At 40.2% G+C, this 12542-nt stretch overlaps 1 protein-coding gene across 1 annotated transcript in view; it reads right to left on the bottom strand.

Annotated features, from left to right (window-relative positions):
* NPSR1 (neuropeptide S receptor 1) overlaps positions 1 to 9778 on the bottom strand; it is a 108845-nt gene extending 99067 nt beyond the window's left edge. The window contains exon 1 of the mRNA XM_005485919.4: positions 9686 to 9778. The gene's annotated coding sequence lies outside the window, so the exon portion shown is untranslated. The remainder of the gene's footprint in view (positions 1 to 9685) is intronic.
* Positions 9779 to 12542: the final 2764 nt, after the last annotated feature.

The following is a 12542-nucleotide window of genomic DNA, read 5'->3' as shown; positions in this document are numbered from 1 at the left end:
CTTTCACAGCAGGGACAGGTGTCCTTTAGTGTGGCATGTGATCAGCTTTCTTAAAAGAGCTCCATTAAGAATAAATGAACAAATTTATGTACAAAGCATTGAAAATGCAAAGGAAAACATGATAAGTAAAATTCAGGGCAGTGAGCCAAATCAAATATCATCCAGCTGAAAATAAGTATCTAAAAAATGAGTAAAATAGAATGTCTCATTCACATCTCAGAAGCCTCTGTATAAGGACAAGGGGGAGAGGAAAGCTTCCCATAAATGAAATTTGAATGTCAGTCTGAGAAACCTGTAGACAACTGGATACTTCTATTTCCCCTGTTCAGCCTCAAGCAACCTGGAAACAGTCTGACTGTCCAAGAAGCACCACCAAACACTGAGAATTAATTCCTTTTAAATTGGCATCCTAAATTCAACACACGGAATTTAGAAAGCACCCATCACCAAGTTCAAAAATCTTGGTTTCCATCTGAGACATAGGGGACACAAGCAGTGTTAACATCTGGGTGGCAGAATCATTAATTCAGTGGTGTTTTTTTTTTTTTTTTTTAAATGGATACCTAACCTTTTTTTCTACTAATATGACATGAGGGTTACCACATGCAATTCCAGGATTTGGTGAGACTCGGGCAGGGACACCAAGTAATGGTGCTAAGAAGATGGCTCAGTAAAGGCTGTAAATTTGTATTTACTTGAAATAAAACACAGGATGTCTGCCAGAGAGCTGCACGTGAGTTTTGTGACAAAGCAGAGATATCTACAAAGTCTGCAGTAGGATGAACTCCAAGACGACATATAGCTTAGGATAAAATTATCAAGTACGGTAAGTGGTGAAACAGATGAACACATTAAAAGACTTTTTGAGAATCTAAGCTCAGCTGGGAGCTGTATTTAATTCCCTTCCATAATTTATATTTAGCCAATGTTCTTCACAATTCTGCTGCTGTAATTAGTGCATGCTTTCGGGGAAAAAATTATTGAAGATAGGTCTTCTTGAGAAGACATTTCTCAACGTCTGAGTATCAAAGCAACAGTGAAAGAAACAAGGAGACTTTTCCCACGCTGAGTCTGCAACCTGAGCACAGAGGTAGCCAAGTGCCTATGGACAGCTAGGAATTATTGGGAGACACCATCTTCAATGTGTCACTTGGGTTCTTTTCCACCACCACCCCTCCCCTCTTGTTTTTCTTAAGTTGTTCCATCAGTAACACCAAAGAATATATCTGTCAGCCTGTTCAGAAGGCGAAAAACTAAGCTCTCCTTTGAACTGCCAGCCAGGAGGATTACAGTAGCTAGAAAAGAGTCTTTAATGGAAAGAGGAGAAACATTCCACGAAAGAGATGTCTCCCAATTAATAATGTCTGCACTAAAAAGCATAAAAGAAAGAAAGTTAGCTTAAACCAGAACTAGGATCCTACAGAAAGAGTAACAGTCTCTGTTTCAACAATTCCATACAATCACAGAATTGCAAAATATTCTGAGCTGCAAGGGACCTGTAGGGATCATCAATATCCAGCTTCTGGCCCACCACAGAACAGCCCATGTGCCAAAACATCACACCATGTGCCTGGGAGTGTTGTCCAAATGCTTCTTCAACTCTTTCAGGCTTGGTGCTATGACCACTTCCCCGGGGAGCCTGTTCCAGGGCCCAACACTGTCTGGGTCAAAAACCTTTTCCTGTTGTCCAATCTAAAACTCCCCTGTTTTCAGGCCATTCCATCAAGTCCTATCACTGGTCCTGACAGTGAAGAGATCAGTGCCTGCTTCTCCACCTCCCTTCATGAAGAAGCTGCTGACTGCTATGAGGCATCCCCTCAGTCTCCTCCAGGCTGAACAGACCAAGTTCCCTATATAGCTTCCCCTTAAGGCCCTTCTCCCTTCACTGCAGTCTCTGCAAAACCATTCCCTAACTGGATAAGGATTCAGCAAAGGTGACTGGAGAAAAAATTCTTTTCCTATATCCCTTTTTCCTACCTTGTCCAACCGCAAAGCCAACACACACGCCCGCAGAGACCTGCAGAGCCCCCACCAGCCTGGCCTCCTCCTGTCTTGGATGAGGAGGGAACAGGTGTGGCATTCACATTCTCTGAACAGAGAGAGACATAATTGTCTCTCCCAGGATTTTTCCTGGGGAAGCCAATGAGAAGCTCAGAGAAGAATGAAAACAATTCTTATCTCTACTCGCTGCTCCTGTTGTTTGGCACATATGGAATGTGTTATGGAGATTATTTACTGAGAGATTTTTTTTTAATTGGACACCGGTGAGGGTTGTTTGGATTGATTGGCCAATTATGTCAAAGCTGTGTAGTGACTGTTGGAGACAGTCACAAGTTTTTCTTCAGTATCTCTTTAATATAGTTTTAATATATAGTATTAGTGTAACATAACATAGCTTAATAAAGCAATTGTTCAGCCTTCAGAAATCATGGAGTCAGAGCACGTTATTCCCTAGCTGGGGGTGGTCTTCTACAATAAACAGGTTCACACCAGTGCCCTCTTCCTTTGCTTCCCTTTGGCAGTGACAGCAATGCTGTCCTGCTCCAAGAGGCTCCTAAAGCAAGTTCCAGTCAGCTCTGCTGTTCCTATGGGGCCCATCCTGTGGGATCTGAGTATCCATAAATTGTACAAACCAATACTCAGGGAGGAATCTGCCATCCAAGGAGAGTCCTTTTCCTATGGCATTCAGTACATTGACATTCACACCAAATTTTTCAAGTAATTACAGATACAAATAATTAATTGATAGAAGATGAAACCACTCACCCAAGGCAAAATGCCAACCAATCGCATACCTAAGCTTTGGGTCATGTAGTGGAAAGAAATAGTTTTTCAGAGATTAACAATCAGATTTCACATGTTTGATTCATTAATTTTTGAACTGATTTTAAGGAGAGATCTTCAAAATATGTATCTCAGTCTTTGTCACAAGCCCCTGCAATGAACATGACAAGAGAGTGAGAGTATGTGCTCTTCCTTTTCAAAGTGTTATTAACAATGAAATAAAATCTACAAAGATTTAGTGTGCCAAACACCACATACTCCAAGAACAGAGTTGTATAAAAGTCTTAAATTTAAACATGATGTTACCTTGGGCAATAATCATAGCTAAGATATTTTATAGAGAGCCATTCTTGTGTTCTCTGCAAAGTAATCAAAAATAAATTACTTTAGCAGAAGTTATATGAACAAGGATATACATGGAAATATACAACTTACTTGCTCATATCTTGCATAATAACTCATTCTCATCTCATAACCCAGTCAAAAAACTTAATAAACTAAAAGAAAGAAGGACTGATAGTACAATTTTGCAGACAGCCAACAAAGTACTGAACTTAGGGTTCATTTTCATTGGTAGTGGCGGTCATTCCACAATCAAACCATATTAAGAAAAGAATAAAAAGTTTTTGCTTCAGGCTTGTCTTCACTGCTGTATCAACACCAGGAACAATCCTGTCATTGCTGCCACAGGAATACCAACTCCTGCCCACACACAGAGATCTCAAATCTCCATTTAAACCATACCACAAATCCTTCAGACAGTCAGGGGAAATGCAAACTGATAAACTTCCTGGATAGAGCCACAGGCCACAACTTGTCTTAGATTAATTAATCAGCTGTTAACAAGTATTCTGTCTTGCAAACATTCCTTCAGCCATTCTGAAGCCCTTCTTTCTCAAGTCAGAGTACATTAATGCAGAACCAGGTCCTGAGCACTGCAGTCAGGCAAGCCCGGTTCTGCATATCACCAAATGAAGGGACTACAAGAACAGCTCATCTTGAATGAGATGGAAAACCATCATAAAGTACCTGTTCATACTCCATGCTCTGGTAAATGCACCTGACTAAAACACAGAAAACCAGTTTGTTATTCTTTCTGTTAAAAGAGCATTTTTAAGTTAATAAGGAAGACTTAAAGACAAGTCTTTATGCTTCCAGCAGCAAAGGAAGAAAAGTCAATATATGCAAATGCAGGGTTTAAATCTGTCATATTAACTCAAGCTTTTAAATATTAATCTACCTCAGTGTTTTAGTAGTACAGTTGTCTTCTTTATTCTCAAATTGCTATTTATGAGTCAGTATGTTACCAAGGGATACCATCCAAAGAATGTTTCAAGGAGGTGAACGTGTTGCTGGATCCTAATCTTGATTACCAGTGATGTGTTTTTGTGAGACTGCATTCATGTACAGCAGAAATAGCTGGTTTGCACTCCTCTGACAGTTTCATCTGCTTGCCTGAAGGAAGGATAATCCCTATAGCAAATTAAAAGTGAAAAATACTGATCCAAAGATATTATAAGGGCAAAGAAAACTTCATGTATGTATGATCTATCTTTAGCACCCATCAGAGACCCAGGACACAGGGGCAGAAGGCTGACCCCACATCTGCAATAGCAAGGAATGTGACCCATGGGGGTGGGCCTGTAGAGTGAAACATTTGATGCTGAGGACCTGATTTCCCAACTCTGCTGTGCTTGGTTTTACTTTCAGACTATTTCTAGTCTGGCCTCTTGGCCAGAATGCCCATTTTGGCTGAAGTCCTGCACTTCAGCACATATTCAACCTTCATTTCCTCTTGAAACAACACAGCTCTCATGAGTTCTAAGGCCACCCCATGGTACCAAATTAGGTGCAGGAAGTGTGAGAAACCAGGAAGTTCATTTAAAACTTCACTCTGATCCAAAAAACAAATCATTAATCTAAGTGGACCCTTAGTGCCTAATTGATGCTAGCAAGATGCAGCTTTAGTCCATGACACACAGTGTGCAAGGGAGAAGGGTCCAGGAGAGAGAGGCTGGAATAGAGGAATCCACTCAGAAGTCTGGCCAACTTGGAAATCTTTCTGCCAAGAACTGAAGAACTAATCAAACAGGTCATAATGGCATCATATATCTTTTCTTCTGCTGAGCTGCCCAACCTTTTTTTCTTGTCATTTATTGCATTGACTACTGGTTGTGCTTTTTATAGAAAAATCACACTTGATATCGAGCATTTGAAGACTGTTGGGATGCAGCTGGGAGGGAATAAGATTGCTTTCAATAATCACACTACAGGAAAGGGGCATCTAATTCTCCACCAGAAAGAAGAGCTTTCAAATTAAAAGATGTCATTGGAACGAGAGGAAAAGGACACAAAATGGCAATGAGTAAACAGTCTGGAAAAAAAGAGAGATTTATAATCATGGGAGAACTGGAAGTGTGGAACTAGTTTCCAGCAGAATCCAGGATGCATTTTCCAGGTGAAATTCAATAATTTGCTTGAGGAAATTGCCAGACATCATTGTCTACAATGCTGGACTACCATCATAAAGTCCCTTCTAGTTCCACAAGAACTGCATCAAAGTCCAAAACCAGGAAAGGACATGAGGGACAACTCACTCCCACACAAAAGAAAGTGATCTTTCTGCTCTCAAACTGGGAGAGTGGTGGGTTTGCATCTTGTCTGGATGACTGCTATGGACAGTCAAAGCACAGCATTAGACAGAACTCTTCACATCTCAGAAGTCATTGCCTGCCCCCTTCTTTGGCATGCAGCTAGATGTTCATGGGCTTAGCTCCAATTTTGGATATAGATCTCTTGCTACAGAGTTTATTGCTCCAGCTTGCCAAGAAGCAGATTACTGTCTTTGGGAATAACACTACTATCTTGGGAACATGCAAATGCCTCTCCTTGTAAACTGTAAACTGCCACATATCTGTTAAGATTTAGACCAGACTCCCAGCAATGTCAGTACCTACCAGATCAACAACCTGCTCTATCTCACAGGCCTTTCAAGCAACACTGCCTGAAGACTGTCTCAGCTCCAATGTCCTATTTGCTTTCAAATGCCCACAATTTCAGACTTTACCTGTACAGAAAGCTACCAGCTACTGCTTATGGATATACAAAAATTCTCAGCCCTTCACTAATGATATGTTACAGTGTTCCTATGGAAATGGGAAGAGATCTGTCCTTGTGCTTGGAATGAATGAGATGCACCGGACTGTTGTTATGGAAATGTTTTGCATTTTTTGTAAATGCCAATTATATGAAAACAAAAACCAGGCTGAAAAAGCATAAAGGTATTTTCTACACTGAAATATTTCAAAGGGATATATTGACAGTCCCTCTGAGATAACAGACAAAAGAAAAAAAAGGAAATCAGGAATAGCTAATTGCTAGGTTTGGTCTGAAGTAAATGTCAAAAAGGAATCAAAATACAAAAGGCATCAGCTATGACCATCATAAGCTTGTACTCTTGCTATCTTCCTTTTCAAAACACTGGTCTTTATTAACTTGGTTTAATTCAGTTGTTACATACATACACAACTCTGACACACAGAACCATGATTTCTGTGCTTTCATCAAGATAAAAAATTGTAAACAATATGTTAATATTACTCATAGTTTGTTTCATACAAAATAAAATAATTTCACTAATGACAGGAGGGTCTTGCACTGTTTTTCAGGGGCACAGTAGTGCAGGCTGTGAAGAATGCAATTTTGACACATCGTATTGCAATGTTTTTTTTTTTTAAAAAAGAGCTGTAGTTCTTCTGCTTTCATTTTTATCTTTGCTTATAGATAAAACTATTCACTGACTTCTGCACAAATTCTTTTAACTAGTCTGAAAACACACATCTTTTAAAACTAAAAGGCTATTTGATCCAAATCTTCACCAAACTCCATACAGGCACACGCAGTATGGAGTTTGGTGAAGATATATATATATCTTCATATATATGCAGTATATACCAATACCACAGCCCTTGCCACCCCTTTGCAGGCACATCTTGCACCCATGGCAACCTAATGACTAAGTAATTAAATGTAGTAATACAATATTACAGTCACTATTTTAGGGAAAAAGATTTTTTTTTAGATCAAAGTTTGGCAGGCAGCTTCAGAGTCACATCAAAATTAAGTCAGTAATGAAAGAAATCATCACCATCACGATTTTGATCTCATTAATTACATGGCCAACCTGATCTTTGTAACAATTTCTGTTATTATTCAATTGCATATTGATGTTTGTCTCAGTTTGGGATTTCAGTACTTTTTTTTCCAGTATCCTCTTCTTCCAAAAGAATTAGGATCAAATCAAAGCACACATTCCCTGTGTAGGCTCATGCTCTAATATTCTACCTGCACAGTTTGCTTCTAACCACCTTTCCTCCCCACTTCCATCATTGCTTTTCATTTATCACTCAAAAAAAACCAAACATGCTTTTTAGAAGCCATAGCATTTTATGACATCATTATCAGCACAGCTTTCTTCCAGCATTAAAATTCATATTTACACCGGTAAATATTCAAGGGAGCACGAAGGGGTGAAGAAAGGATTTGTGCGTATCTCTGCGTGTGTATGCGTGTAAAATGAGCCATGGGGATGGGTGAGCACAGGCCAACTTCTCACAGTCCCTGCTTGTGGGGACACCCAGACCTTCCTGGCCTCTTTGGCCGATGATGTGCCTGTTCCACTGACTATTTTTGCCACGTGAAGGTGACTCTTGCAATTAGCTTCATGCACCAGGAGATCTCAAAACAGCTCCCAAGGGCAGTGATGTTGGACCAGCAAAGAGTATCAGTGATCAGGCAGAACCCTGGTTCCCCTGGGGCCAAGTCTATGTCCCATGTGCTGCTCCATGTTACCAAGAGTTACCTTCAGGCCACTGAAAGGAGATTCTTCCAACCTGAGATCCACTTCTCCTCAGACAGCAGCGTGAAAATAGCACCACAAAGGTACCGTGGCTCCCTGCAGCGCCCACAGAACAAACTCTCATGTGTCATGATACACATGCCCCTTCCTCCTCCCCCACATTTTGCAGTTGCATGCCTTCAGGCCATAACTTTGTTCTACTGAGAAGCTGGAAAACTCTATCATTTTCCAGTTTGGCTACTCAGCGTTGGATGCTGCCAGCCCACCGAAGAGTTAAAGGCATCAGTACAGTCTGCCGATTGTTTTAATGGCAAATCAGTCTTGTAATGCTTAAATAATGAAGTCTCATTTTCAATAGTGACATTGTAGCAGATTTGTAAAGGCCCTCCAGTGCTTTAGCCCTCACACATGTTCCTATCAGACATCTTTGAAATAAGGAGGCACAATAGTCTCATTAAAAATAATTGGAGCTAAGCATACAGCTACTTTAGAAAATTCTTCCAAGTACCTACCTGTATCTTTAAGCATCTAAATACTTTTAAAATCTAGGCTGAAGGGAATACAAGTCATTAGCATTTCCTGCCAAGCACCAGTTTTATTTTTTAATTAAAGTGATGCTATTTCTGTTGATCCCCTTGGTCCTTCCAGTGACCAAATGCCAGAAACAGCAAATTCTAAATTAGTGCTGTGAAGGTACAATGGAGCAGCACCAAAAGCTTGCTTAATGACACCTTGCCCCTTCCCAATGCCCTTGGGGCATGCAGCCGTCAGCAAAGAAGGCAGCAAGGTCATACTTTTCCTCCTATCTAATTATCCTGCCTGCCATAGCTCTGCAGTATTCTGGGGTGTAATTTAAAACCTAAGACATGGTTCAGAACTTTATGATCTGCTGGTGGTCTACTTGGGATGTCTGTAGTGGGGCAGACTGCCTGGACTCCACTGCTGTATGGTACCCATGTATCTAATTAACAGCACTGAAACGTGCCTTCAGGTTTTGGATCAAATCAAAGATGACTTGAGAAAGGTGGTTTACTTCTAATTCACCTCAGTTCAATTACACCAACATACACAGCCTTGACAAAGGAAAAAGAAAGTATTTGTCAGTGGCATAATGGTGTTTCTTTCTGATGAACAACAAAGACCATGATGCCAAAAAGTTTCAGTGTTGGTAACACACCTTGTCCCCAGGACTGCACCAATTTCTGGAGGCCCATTTTTCTAGGCTGACCCAGAAGGAGGCAAATAGTGCACAATGCTTGTAGTGCCTTATTTTAAAAGACTCTGAGTACAAATTCATCAAGAGAAAGAAATGCTAATAGGCTGCTTGATGCTAATAGGTGACTCATATAGCTTAGAAAGGGAAGTTTTAATCTTTGTTTAAGAAGGAGCCAAGAACTCAGTTGGCAGTGCTGCTGCCCATGGTAGCTGCTGCCCAGGGAATGCAATGTACAGCCTCTCATAGTACTTCCAGCTATGCCATAATGAACTATAGGCACTGTAAATTTTTAGGGAGCTGGTCTTGGAAGAACATCAGCTTAGCTTCTCTCACTGTTGCCAAAGAGACATCCTTCTCCTCCCTGCCCTTGACATCAAAGAACACTACCACTTTTCATAACCAAAGAGTTCAGCACAAAACACTTCCCTGTGGCTCAAAAGCTCAGCAAATGCAAGTACAGATTACAGAAATGGCCACACTATTTTTTCTTCAGAACAGTAACCGCCAACACACTGCTGTGATGGTTTAGTGCATATATCCAGATTAAAGCTTTGTCCCTGCAGAATTGTTGATCATCTAGTTGGCAAGGAATCAGTCCACTGAGTCCTGCCTATAAGCATGAAGTGCCTCCAATATTTGCACAGCTCTACAACGTCAAACAAAAAGCTTTAAGACTGAACTCTTAAAATTCACCTGAGCCTTTTGAAATGGATTTACTAATGAGTAGGCTCAGATATGTTCTCTGAACTTTCCAATCAACGTAATCTTGCAGTGAGACATATTTAAAACTAACCTGGATATCTGTCCTTTCATTCCAGTTTTCTTACCTTTGCTGTAAGTATCCTTCTTCTGCTAGGTAATGAATTTTGCAGGCTCAGCTTGCTGTAATCAGTAAAGCATATGCCACAGTGTAAGCTGCAATACAAAACAAAGCACAAATTCAATATATTCAGGGGAAAAAAACAAATACATAAAATGAACATATGCTTCCTTTCAAAGACTTAGCAGCTTACTTGACTACTTCTGCATTTACTCTGGCTTTTAAAAACAATCCACCCAAGACATTCCAGTGCACAGAGCTCATGGCCTTCAGAGAGTCCAAATTCACACCTTGGGGAGGGATGTATAAACTAAACTATCTCCCATTAACAAGTGGGACACCAACATATAGACACATTAATTATTCTTGTGTTGCACACTTGGGAACTGAGAGCATTATGCAACTACTCTTTACTCACCTGCACTTCTGCAAATCTGTAGATTTCCTGCTGACCTATACATAAAAACTCCCAAGTGTCTTTTTTTTATCCCACTGCTTTCCTGACTTGACCCCTTCCATGGCTAACACTCCTGCTTTATCAGTGCCAGGCATGTCCACAGGGTTCCTGTCAAAAGCAAATTATTCCCAAAGCAACTTTTTCTCCAACAGTTTAGATTGAATTTTGTGGCCTCATGGAGTGGAGATCTGCTGATTTGACTCAACTACTACTTGTGTCTTCACAGTCAAGGCATCTGTGTATTGAGATGAAATTACCTCAAGAGAGCTGTAAAACAGACCATCAGCTTTACTATTTCTGTCTTTTCTGCTTTCTTGTTTAGTATTTTCTCAGCCTCAAACAATCGATCTCCTTTCTTGCAGGCATCCAAGTAAGGAAATCCAATCCTTACCCTGTATTAAAGTAGCCCTTAACATATCAGTACTGACCATAATTGTTTTTTTTGCACAATAACAAATCTTCTGGAAAAACTAAAATCTTGCCCAGCAGATTTATCATCTCTAGTGTCTGTGTTTGAAACTACAAGCAATGTCGAAGTGTATGAGTGTAAAAATACAGTGATAAAAATTAAATACTGTTATCTCTACTTAGATAAGAAGAGGGCAAGGCTAAAGAGCTCTGACATGCAAGGATATTTATGATGCTGTTGCTGATGTGTTCATACAAATTGTTATATTGATTGCACTGATGAATGTAGTGGTGCAAGTTCAGGGGAAACCTGAACTGAAAATCTTAAACATTCTTTTGTTCTATCACTCTGGTGTAGAGTTTATATTTCCACTAATGTGGTAAACACAATAGCTTCCCTTGTTCCTCTTTTGCTTTCAGCTCTGACAGATCTATCCTAACAAGGTTTTATTTGGGGACTGAAGGAACTGCACATCTCCATTTCCAGGAGATGTTGGCTACAGAGTAGAACAAACATCTATCCTGCTAATGTTACCCTGATAGGAAATGCAATCTCCAGACTAAAAAAAAAAAACCACCAAGTTTTCAGGAAAGAGAAAGTTTTACAGAAAATTTTCCCTCCTCTTCTTGAATGTGTTGGATCACCTTGGAAATTGCCTTTCTCTGCCTATTCACAGGAGAGAGTCTAGATGAAAACTCGGTCTGGATATCCAGCTTTCAAATGCTAAACTGAAGAATATTAGTCTGTTCCTTGGACTCACAGCAACTTGCTCCTGCCAGGAGGCTAAAGAAAGGAATAGCCACCTGCTACTCTCAGCTGCAGTGCTGGAAAAACCAGTCATGGAACTATGTACTAAAAGGAAGGACACTTGACAGCTTGTTTATTCTGTGGCAATACAGAGAGGGGAAAAGAAAACAAAAATATGGTGATCTTCTAAGCTGGAGAAGGAGCAGGTATTTTACTGTTGTTAAAAGGAGAACATGAAGTGAAGAGACTGCTGAAATGACAGGAGCATCATGACTACATGCAAACAGAGTTCATATAAAATACCCATTTTAAACCTAAAAAAACATTAAACATTAAATATGTGGTCTTTTCTGTTAATCTTTTCTTTCACCTGAAATAAGGCAGCTGTTTCGCTGGAGCAAATCATCTGCCAAAGGAAACACTGTGGAAACCCTCTCCCAAACGGCAAGTTTAAAAAGAAAAGGACAAGGAGAGCTGATGTGTAGCTGAAGTCTCTGATTACAGGTATGCTTCCTACTTTGAAGCAGCCATGGAAATCCAAGTGCTAAGCCCAGACACAAAGGCTGTCAGGATCCCTGAACTGCTCTGACCCCTATTCCCCCATGCACACAGCAAGAACAATCGCCACCAGAGAAGAGCTCTGTTGGAAAAAGCACTGACTTGACTGCCTCACTCACATCCTCCTGTGATTTTAATCTCACATTTTCACAAATTAAGAAGAATCCTCTTGATTTCAGCAGGGACCAGATGAAGCCCATCCACGAGAGCAGTATCTGAGTGTTAAACATCTGCCTTTCCCAAGTCGGCCTGATAAAATATCAAAGAGCATACGGACCATTTATTCAAGTAAAGAGTGTTTCTCTGGTTATAGATGTTGCAGCTGCCAAAAGACTACCTAGAAATTAAGTGTTCAGAATTTGGATGACTTTAATTAGCCCTCCAGAAAGGAAATGTGTAATCTCCCACCATGACCATGAATGGGAGAATTCAAGAAACAGCAATTTACACAGGGCTGCAGCTGCAGACATAAAAGAATGAGTGTATGTACAACACATGCGTATTCCTACAACAAACAAACCCTTGGGCTTCACATTTTAAGCCTTTAAACTTTGTGAAGACACAGAAGAAGCTGAAAGTGATGTCAAAACACCTTAACTCAAATTGCTGCAGCTACTTAAATTGATTTCAAGTGTCTGTTCTGAAATTACCTAATAATATATTGCATACATAAAAATCACAGCTGAAAATGGG

The sequence above is a fragment of the Zonotrichia albicollis genome, chromosome 1, assembly GCF_047830755.1.
Source record: "Zonotrichia albicollis isolate bZonAlb1 chromosome 1, bZonAlb1.hap1, whole genome shotgun sequence".
NCBI classification, from domain to species: domain Eukaryota; kingdom Metazoa; phylum Chordata; class Aves; order Passeriformes; family Passerellidae; genus Zonotrichia; species Zonotrichia albicollis.
This window is presented reverse-complemented; position numbering and strand designations above follow the sequence as displayed.